Source organism: Mustela nivalis (genome assembly GCF_964662115.1).
Source record: "Mustela nivalis genome assembly, chromosome: 11".
In the NCBI taxonomy this organism is placed as follows: domain Eukaryota; kingdom Metazoa; phylum Chordata; class Mammalia; order Carnivora; family Mustelidae; genus Mustela; species Mustela nivalis.
This window is the reverse complement of record NC_139030.1, coordinates 73,547,695-73,557,681: the sequence shown is the minus strand read 5'-3', so window position 1 is coordinate 73,557,681 and position 9,987 is coordinate 73,547,695. Positions and strand designations below refer to the sequence as shown.

Sequence of the window (9,987 nt, the reverse complement as noted above, 5' to 3'; positions counted from 1 at the left end):
GAGCAAACGCATAAACAAACAAACAAACAAAATCACACAGTTGGTTGAAATAGATACCCAAATGAGGGGCAGAGAGAGGAGCACTTGACAAGACCAGAAAAAGCTGCCCTGAAGTGAACCTGGGCGAGAATGAGGTGGGGCTTGCAGTGAGGAAGGAGGGAAGGGAACTGGGGGGCAAGAGAACCAGCACATGCAAAGGCACAGAGACCTAAAGAACAATCCTGTTGGAGGAGTTCCATGCATGTCAGGTTGACTGGGAGGGTCTGGTGTGTCTGGGAGCAGTAAGCAATGAGTCCGGAAGGACCATCCCGGACTAGAGAGCAACTGGGAGTAGAACTTCAGCTTGTAGGTGGTGTGGAGGGCTTGAAGCAAGGGAATAAAACAAAAGCACATGGATTTTTAGGAATGAACCTGGGAGCAACATGGAGGATAGATTGAAGGGGAAGAGACAAAGTTGGGACCTCAACAGAACGATGCCTTATAATTCTCATGGTCTTAGAGGATGCATCAAGAGTCATGGGACAGCAGTAGTGGGGTTGTAGGGAGGTGAGGGAGAGAGAGGAGATTCAGTACAATTCTCAGTTTCCAGCGAATGCCAGACACGTAGGTGCCGTTGATCAGGGCAGGAAACTGTGGTTTTTGCAGAGAGTAGCTAGCATAAGCAGTGACTTTCAACTTGAAGTTGGACATGTATTGCTTGGTGTGGCAGGTGAACTGGGTTGCTTAGGCAGAGAGCCAGCTCCAGTAATTGGCATATAAAAGGAAATAAGAAGTTAAATATGCAGGTTTGGTGGCTATTGTGCCTTGGACATGGTCAGGAGTGTTCCCGGAGTGCACAGAATTAGGGCAGGATTGTCGTAGAACCTCAGAGAACTGAACACATGCAGGAGAAAGTGGTGAGAGGTTTGAACGAAATGCTCAAAACAGGGTAGAAGGACAGGAGACTGGGATGTGGTGGGAGGCGGTTCTCGATCCCAAAACTATGCACAGTGAAGTGTGCAGAACACTTTGGGCTCTGAGGCATGGACTGCACACACACAAATTATTTCTATCACAATGATTTCTAAAGAACTTAGCTTTCTAAATCTATAAGGTTAGTATTCTGATGATGATTGTTAAATACATATATATAAAAATATATATGTATATATTATGTGTATATATATAAATATATATATATTTAAATGCGAAGGACAGTTAAAGGCATTTCAGAAACACTTTGAAGGTAATTTTGCTGAAAGAAATTTACTGCAGCAACTGCATCCCATAGATAAAGACAAGAGGAAACTAACTCAGAGTTCTGTCGTAGCTCTCTAGATCAGCTCCACACTACTCTGCCACAAGGGTGATTCTTAGGATGAATTTGATGGATGGTAGAATCCCAGTGATGCCATACTGACAATGGTAGAATCACACTGACACACATGCATACACACACTTTTAAAATTAAAATCAGCTCATTATTAATTGGTTCACTATCATTTCTTTTCCTTCCTTCCTCTCTCCTTCCCCGCCTCCCTCCCCTCCTCAGTTCTTTCCTTCTTCCTTTAGAAGGGAAAACTTAAGCAGCGCCTGGTTTTGTACAGCGGGGGTCGGGAAATGGTGACAAGAGCTAGGAAGTAGTTCCTCGCAATGCAGCTATTTACAGACAGCAATACCTAAGGATTAACAACAACAACAACTCTAGATATCTTTATGAAGATAAGATTGCTTTAAGAATAATGGAATGTGTTGATGTGACAACCACCTAGAATTCCTGCGTGTGCAAGCCTGAGATGCATCAAGAACCGATGGCCTGAGCTTGGGTTCCGCAGCTCAACTGCACTGAGAGTGTGGTGGTCGCGGGGCCAGCCCGGTTAAGAGCACAGTTGTGTTGACCTCCGTCCTCTCTTCTGGGCTCCAGAATCCTCTCCTGTGGGGTCCAGCCTGCTCTGGCTCACTCTGTCCTGCAAGGATGTCTGACTTCTGTTTGTTGAGATGTCTGACCTCTTTCTGCTAAGCCTTGGCTACTTCTTTTTTTTTTTTTTTTTTTTTTTAAGATTCCATTTATTTACTTGACAGACAAGAGACCACAAGCAGGCAGAGAGGCAGGCAGAGAGAGAGGAGGAAGCAGGCTCCCCGCCAAGCAGAGAGCCCGATGCGGGGCTCGATCCCAAGACCCTGGGATTATGACCTGAGCTGAAAGCAGAGGCCTTAACCCACTAAGCCACCCAGGTGCCCCAGCCTTGGCTACTTCTTATGCACCTGTCTAAACCTCAAGCTTTGAGGTCCAAATCTTGATTTGTTGGCATAAATGAAAGACTTGCGAATTCCAGGCAGTCTTAGTGAACATAACTATAGATATATCACCTTTCTGCCTCTGACTGGAGACCGCTGATGGCAACCTCTCTCAGCTTTAGTTTCCCTGTGGAGAAGGAGGGTCTCTCTCTTGGAAAGGGTGCATCACCTCCAGCTAGGCTGCAGTGAAAACAATAGTAGCTATGACACTCCCTGCAAAACACCATTGCCCCCAAAGCCAACAGGCATTACTGCTTATTGACTGCTTGGTCAAGGCTGCACAGTTACCTCAGAAAACTCAGGTTTACTGGCCATGGCTTGAAGATGGCAGGTAGCTTCATCTTTAGGTAGTTTCTGAATTTATACTGATTTTATTCAATGGGTTTCCAAAGTCAGTTTTTATTATCTTACTCCTCTCACACACCTTTGCTACAGAGATCCATGTCCATGCTCACCATGGCTACCTTTTTCCTCCACCACAGTCTGGGTTCCCTTGTACCGATCCCTGTTGGAACACCTGGACCCAGCTTCCAGAAGCACACGGGTGATTTGTTGCTCTTTTAAGGGTGATGTTTCTTAGCGACAATGGATCGTTAGCCTTGTTTCCTGTCAGCTGAGTCTGTGCACGCTGCTCTCAGCTCAGTTTTTCCAAACTAATCATTGGGAAGAAATAGCACCAGTGAGCTGAAACTAGCATGTTCTTGCCGTCAAAATAAAGTAATCAGAAACAACTAACCAGAGTACCATGTTGTAGGACTATCCTAACTATACTTCTGATTCATACTATTCATCAGTGTTGCTAGACGTTTTCTATGAAGCTCCAAATGTGCTTTTTTGTTTCAGGGCCTAGAACAATTATAGCTGACAAAATTTGCATATATACATCTAAGTCCCATATGTATACTTACATACATACATACATTCATTTACATACGTACGCATACACACTTAACTTTTCATTTCTTCCTTTTACATTTCGTTTTACTTTTTGCATTTCTCCAAGTGCTTATTGGCCGCTTGCATCTCTTGTTGAAGGATTTGGCTGGTTCAGGACAAGTGTGGCCTTCATCTGCAGAGACGTTATCTGAACTACTACTAACCGAAACTTGGACCAGAGAATCCTCAGGTCTTTGGAGGCTCTCAGTATTTATGGTTTCAGGACTTACTTCCGCTCACACTCAGAAAGAAGTGCCAAGAAGGGAAACTTCAGAGCACCATGACAGAAGGAAATAGGAGGACCCCACTTATTTGGGGGGGTCTTGGAAGTCTCTGAGGAGAGATGTGAGCATAAGTAGAAGCAGCAGAATTGAAGTGTGGACATACAGGGGAGAAAAGGGGATGATAAAGAATGAAATAGGTCCAGTGACACCTGTTACACATGGAAAGGCAGTCTCCATTCAGACTGCTATGATGAACACAGAGATGGTTGTGATGGGGTTTTGCAGTGAGAGAGAGATTTGGCTCATCTCCAAATACAGCATGAGTAAGTGAGGAGTTACAGCCAAGGAACAGGGTGAGGATTAGTGGATGGAAAATTACTAAGAGGACACATCAGGAGTGACGGGGATTCTGGCTAAACACACCTACTGATTCTTGCTGAAGATGGGCCATAGTGACCAGATACCTATCACCTGGGGGCTGGTGGAGGATGAGGCTTCTGATCAGATATCCAGGTAGGTGGTTCTAGTCAACCTCCCTAAGCAGTGTTCTTGTTAAAACTAGGTTTTACAAGGCAATGCGCAGATGGGTTCAGGAGCCTGACTGAAGTTTGATCAAGCAAAGAATCTTTGTTGAGGTGGCACGGACATTTGGGATTAAATGATTAAATTAATCAAATTGGCTTTAAATTAAATTAAGTGATTAAGTCTAGGGCTAGACTAGATTAAGTCTAGGACTAGACAGACACGAGAACATCTGAACCAGCCTCTGACAAAGGTAAGGATAAGCTGGGGTACCCTGTTATTTCTCGTATCCATTCTTTTTGCAAAGTAAGTTCTCCGTGTCCACCCACTGTGGGCAGGGCCACTTCCCCATGCCTTCATGATGAGCCCAACCATGTGATTCGCTTTGGCCAATGGGATGTTAACAGACTGGATGCAGTAGGCATGGAGCACAGGTGATTTACTTGCATCTGTGTTTCTGCTGCTCCTGGAAGGAAGATGACAGACACATAGAACAGTGTTATCTCCAGCCACACCAAGTCTCGATTAGCTGACCTCCAGCCAACTCACAGGCTCGGGAGCTAAATAAACACCTGTCACCGCATGCTGTAATTGATAGTATTCAGAATTAAGGCTACAGTTACCTGATACATAGCAAACTTGGGCTTCAGCAGAGTTAATGTTGACCTCCAGGGCACGTCAAGCTATACTGCAGGAAGTATTGTATCTGTTTCCAGGGAATTCCAGCACGGGGTAGAAGCCCAGGCACTGACTTGGGGGAAAGGCAAGGAAGTCCAGTGGGACCCTAGGAAGAAGGAACTGGTAAGGTATAGAAAGGCCGTCAAGATCCAGGCAAGGGGAATAGGAATCTGCAAAGCAACTTAACAAAGAAATAGGAGTAAATCCAGGAACCATGTGGGAAGTTTGCTATCAAGGAATAGAACAGAAGGCACTGAAGGAAGACCAGAAAGAACTTCATGGTCTATGTGTACCCTGGGGAAGAGCCTCACACCCTGGAGAGGATCTTGTTCACTGGATTCAAATCATCCTACTCTTTGGAGCTGGTGTAAAGGACCTTTGTGGGATCCAGCCTCCAAGTGAGAGCTTCAGGTCCTGAGAAGCGGCTAGGGACAGAGCAGATGGAATGATTGTATTTTACAGGCATATGGCGCGGTCACATATATTGTCTCCTTAATCTTCCCTGCTATCCTAGAAATAGGTACTAACATCCACATCTCATGGATCAGGACTTGAGGTTCATGTAAATCAAGTGATTTTACTTCCGGTCAGGTAAACAGGAAGAGGCAAAACCGAGGTCCAAAACCATCGCTTCTGAATTCTGCCCTCTTAAGGGGGAACTTGTGTCCATTATACATCTCTCTGTTCTCCTGGCTGTTACAATTTTTTAAAAAAATTTTAGTCATTAAGAATATCCAGTGAGTTCCTTTTATTTTGGTTTCAAGCTCATAAAGTAACTTCCTTTTTACATTTTGCTTTCTCCTGTAGACTTGTTGGTAGGATAACCATAAATGTATCCAACTTCATGAAGTTTATTCTGTGTTCCTCCTTGTGAATTTATGGATTGGTAATCTTGAGCATACTCTAGATTTTGCTGATGTTGGTTAGGATGAGGCTTTGTAGCTCTGGGTACACTGACCACTGAGATTCTGGACAAGGAGGGGACCTCACACTTGGGGACCCACCCATCCAGCTGCTCAGCTGGATTTGGGGTGACTTCCTAGACAGCACTGCTCAGACTTCATATCTTTCTTTCAACTGTAGAACACAATGGCAAGACCAGGCTGATGGTCTTATTTTGGGAGGGAATGTTTTTAAACTCCACACTGTCTTCTTCTCAGGTCAATAGATCCATGCTTTTGTGACAAATTAATACTTTCTGCTGTCATTAGCTTCCCATGCAAAGGGAAAAAAAATCAAACTATAGGATGTTTATAGAGGTTTGTTTGTATTTTGTTTTGTTTTGTTTTTGTTTTTAAGTAATCCATTGTATTATAATCACAAATCTTAAGGCTGAAATGTGGAGATTCCTGTGTGTAGTAGCCTGGTGCTGCCAGCACAGTTGTGACGGGCTTGGCATCCTTGTGGACATGCTCAGTGGTACCCTTGTTGGTGCAGCAGATGACACACTTGTTTTGTCTGGAACACACTCTGAAATATAAATTTTCTGCTCAAAAACATGTTTTAATAGGTTGTGTTTTATTTTGTTGGCTACTAATTCAAACACTTACTGCTTTAATAGTCAGTGACTAATTGCAGCTCCTATTCATGTGGGAATTTCTCAAGGCTCCTCTCAAAACTATGCTGCATTAATCAGTGTGACTCACCTTTTCTCAATTCCAGCGTTAATAACAGGGATTATTCAGGCGGTACTTCAGGAAATGAGTGAGAGTGAAGTAAGCTGGCAAGCTCCCTATCCTTCTCTTCTTTTGAGTTTGAAATGAAAGCTTCCTAAGAGTTTGTTTGGTTTGTTTATTGGTTTTGTTTTTGTTTTTGCAAAAGGAGACTATTATGTTTGCTTTTCTTTTGAGAAAAACTTTTTAATGTTTTATATACATTAAATATGTAAATAGATAGATAGAATATATAGATAGAATAATATATAGTGTCGGGAGCCAGTACAGGAGGCCTACTCTAAGAGCCGTAAGGGACTGAATATGATTGGCTGTTCATTTAGGTCCACTCTCGCGGGAGGTGCATGAGCACTGCATTGTGATTGGGTAACACTGCCTATATAAAAAACACATGCGCCGAGGGTAAAGGGGGAGGAAGAAAAAAGCGATTAAAGAAGAAAGTTCGCCACTACATGAGTCTCCGAGTCGTTCTTGCGGGCCGAGAGCGACAAGTGGTGCCGAAACCCGGGAATCTCATCGTGAGAGACGCACGGAGTCGGCGACGATCAGGTAAAGAGTGCACCTATTTCTGTCTAGTGACAGGGAAAGTTCCTCAAGTCGAGGACGAGCGTAGAAAGCTTTCCGGGATGGGAAACAAGATGGCTGCAAAGTTCCTAGGATAAGGACGAGAGTAAAGCTTTCCGGGATGGGAAACGAGATGGCCACATATAAAATGCTGGGGCCACTTTCTGATATCCTTAAAGCAATTGGTACTCCTTTAAAAAATAAAACAGCTCGTTTGTTTTTGAGAGAAGTGGGACAAACGGCTCCCTGGTTTTTGGAGGAAGGGATATTAAACATCCCTCAGTGGGAGCATTTAGGAGAAGACCTTAGACGCGATCCGTGCACTACGCCAGGAACCCTGGCCGTTTGGTCTTTAGTGAAAGTTTGTTTGCAATCCCCGCGAGAGCCCATACGCCAGGCGGTGCAACTGGGAGGGGAGATCTTAGAACAAGTGAAAGAGGAATTTTGTAAAGGCTCCTTGAAGGACACTAGCTCTGAGAGTGAAAGCTCAAACGGACACTCAGACAGTGAGGGATCTAGCTCGAGTGATGATGAAAGGGGCAGAGGAGGGAAATCGCCCAAAAGCCAAAAGGTGAGCAAGATGCAAAAGGAGCTTGCAAAAAAGGAGGAAAAGCTAAAGAAGGCTATGGCGCAGCTCAAAATGCAGGGGGAAGTTATGGCGCAGCTGAAATTAAAAGTGAAAGAAGGAGCTATGGCGCAGTTACAAACAGAGACAGAAGTGGTAGATAACTTAGATCCTATGCCCACGCGCCCAGCCCCAACAGCGCCACCTTACGAGGGGCCTCCTCCGTATAAACCTTGCTGTACCAAGGCCTGCTATTGTGCGAGCTGCACCGCACGAGTGGCTGCCATAGTAGCCTCTCAGGAGTTTGGGTGGGAACAGGATTCTCATTCAGTCCTAAAATCCCCACTTACTCTAACTCCACCTTTTTTGGCTATAATTATACCTACCAAGACCCGGCGCAAGGCGCGTCAGCTCACCTTCTAGATAGGTGGCTGCTCTGCAATGCTGCACAGGCATGTACAGGCTTGGAAAGCCTTCACTTTATTAATGGGTCTACATGGCGTAACTGTACGTACAACTATCACGTAGGCTCGTACAACTATCACGTAGGCTCTCGATTTGAAACAAATGTTACTTGCAATTGCACCTCAGCTAAGCACATAAGTTACTCACCAACGCCCGTCTGTGTTAGAGCTCCCTTTCTCTTCATAGCTTTTAATGCTTCTACTATTAACAAGTCATCTAGTCTCTCTTGTGAGTCCCAGAATTGTCTGCTATCAGAATGTTGGAACGCCTCGATGGGAGACTCGGCAGTAATAGCCAAGATTCCGACGTATATCCCGATGCCAGTACAGGTGAACCCCGACAACCTGCCGGTGCTGCTTCGACATAAACGAGACTTTGGAATAACAGCAGCCATTATTGCAGCTATCGCAGCATCCCCGCCGCTGCTACTGCTGCCGCGGTAGCGTTGACAACCTCGGTACAGACAGCAGCTGCGCTCAACGACGTCACAGGAATGGTCGCTGAAGCATTGGCTACGCAAGAACAAATTAACGGACATTTGCATGCTGGGATCCTTATTGTAAATCAAAGGGTTGATTTTGTACAGGAACAACTTGATATCTTAGAGTCAATTGTGTCGATAGGATGCATACATAATATGGCCGGACTTTGTATCACCCCTATAGCTCATAACAACTTATCCTTAGCAGCTAACCTCTCTAGACAGTTAGGAAATATGCTTAATGGTACCTGGAACCGTCAATTTCAAAATTTAACTAGGCAATTACTAGCTCAAATTATATCCATAAATTCTACCAAAGTAACTATTGCACCTGTTAGTGAGTGGAAAAAAATGTTACAGCAATCTGTTTCGTTCCTCAAATAGTGGGCCGGACTTGGTGCCATGGCTGTTCTCTTAATCACAGCTAACGTACTAATGTTACGTTGGGTGTGTGGCTGTGTCCATCGCAATCAACGACAATAACACCTCATGGTTCAAGCCATGATGGCTCTTGAAGCTGGTACCTCCCCCCAATATAGAAGAAAACATAAATAAATAAAAAGTGTATAGCCTGGTAGATTTTAGCAGCATAAACTCACTGGTGTTTCCACCCATTCCAGGGGCTGCCTCTTTGTTTTGTTGACTGTTTCCTTTGCTGTGCAGAAGCTTTTTATCTTGATGAAGTCCCCAAAGTTCATATTTGCTTATGTTTCCTTTGCCTTTGGAGATGTGTCTTGAAAGAAGTTGCTGTGACCGACGTCGAAGAGATTACTGCCTATGTTCTCCTCTAGGATTTTGATGGATTCCTGTCTCACATTGAGTTCTTTCATCCATTTTGAGTTTATATTTATGTACGGTGTAAGAGAATAGTCGAGTTTCATTCTTCTATACATAGCTGTCCAATTTCCCCAGCACTATTTATTGAAGAGACTGTCTTTTTTCCACTGGATATTTTTTCCTGTTTTAATGTCCAGACTGTGGTAAGAGCCAAGATCCCCTTCAACAGATGAATGGTTAAAGAAGGTGTGGTCCATATATACAATGGACTATTACTCAGCCATCAGAAAGGATGAATACCTACCATTTGCATTGACATGGATGGAACTGGGGAGATTATGCTGTAATCAAGTCAAGTAAGTCAAGCAGAGAAAGTCAGTTATATGGTTTCACTTATTTGTATAACATAAGGAATAATACGGAAGACATTAGGAGAAGGAAAGGAAAAGTGAATTGGGGCAAATTGGAGGAGAAGATGACCCATGAGAGACTTGGACCCTGAGAAACACTCAGGGTTTTAGAGGGAGGGGGGTAAGGGAATGGGTGAGCCTGGTGGTGGGTATTAAGGAGGGCACGTATTGCAAGGAGCACTGAGTGTGGTGCATAAACAATGAATTTTGGAACACTGAAAAAATAAAATTGAATTTTAAAAAAGGTGTTTTTTAAAAATTCATTTGAGAGAGGAGCGCACGAGAGATCACAAGCAGAGGGAAGGGTAGAGGCAGAGGGAGAAGCAGACTTCCGGTGAAGAGGGATTCTGGTGTGGGGCTCCAACCCAAGACCCTGAGATCATGACCTGAGCTGAAGGCAGATGTTTAACTGACT

The 9,987-nt window shown here is 44.2% G+C and overlaps 1 long non-coding RNA gene across 1 annotated transcript; it reads right to left on the bottom strand.

Moving 5' to 3' along the window:
- Positions 1-4,049: 4,049 nt before the first annotated feature.
- LOC309843496 lies at positions 4,050-4,743 on the bottom strand. The gene is made up of 2 exons (XR_014300170.1): positions 4,583-4,743; positions 4,050-4,425 (listed from the first exon to the last, which is right to left on the bottom strand). It is a non-coding gene; the product is annotated as an uncharacterized lncRNA (long non-coding RNA).
- Positions 4,744-9,987: the final 5,244 nt, after the last annotated feature.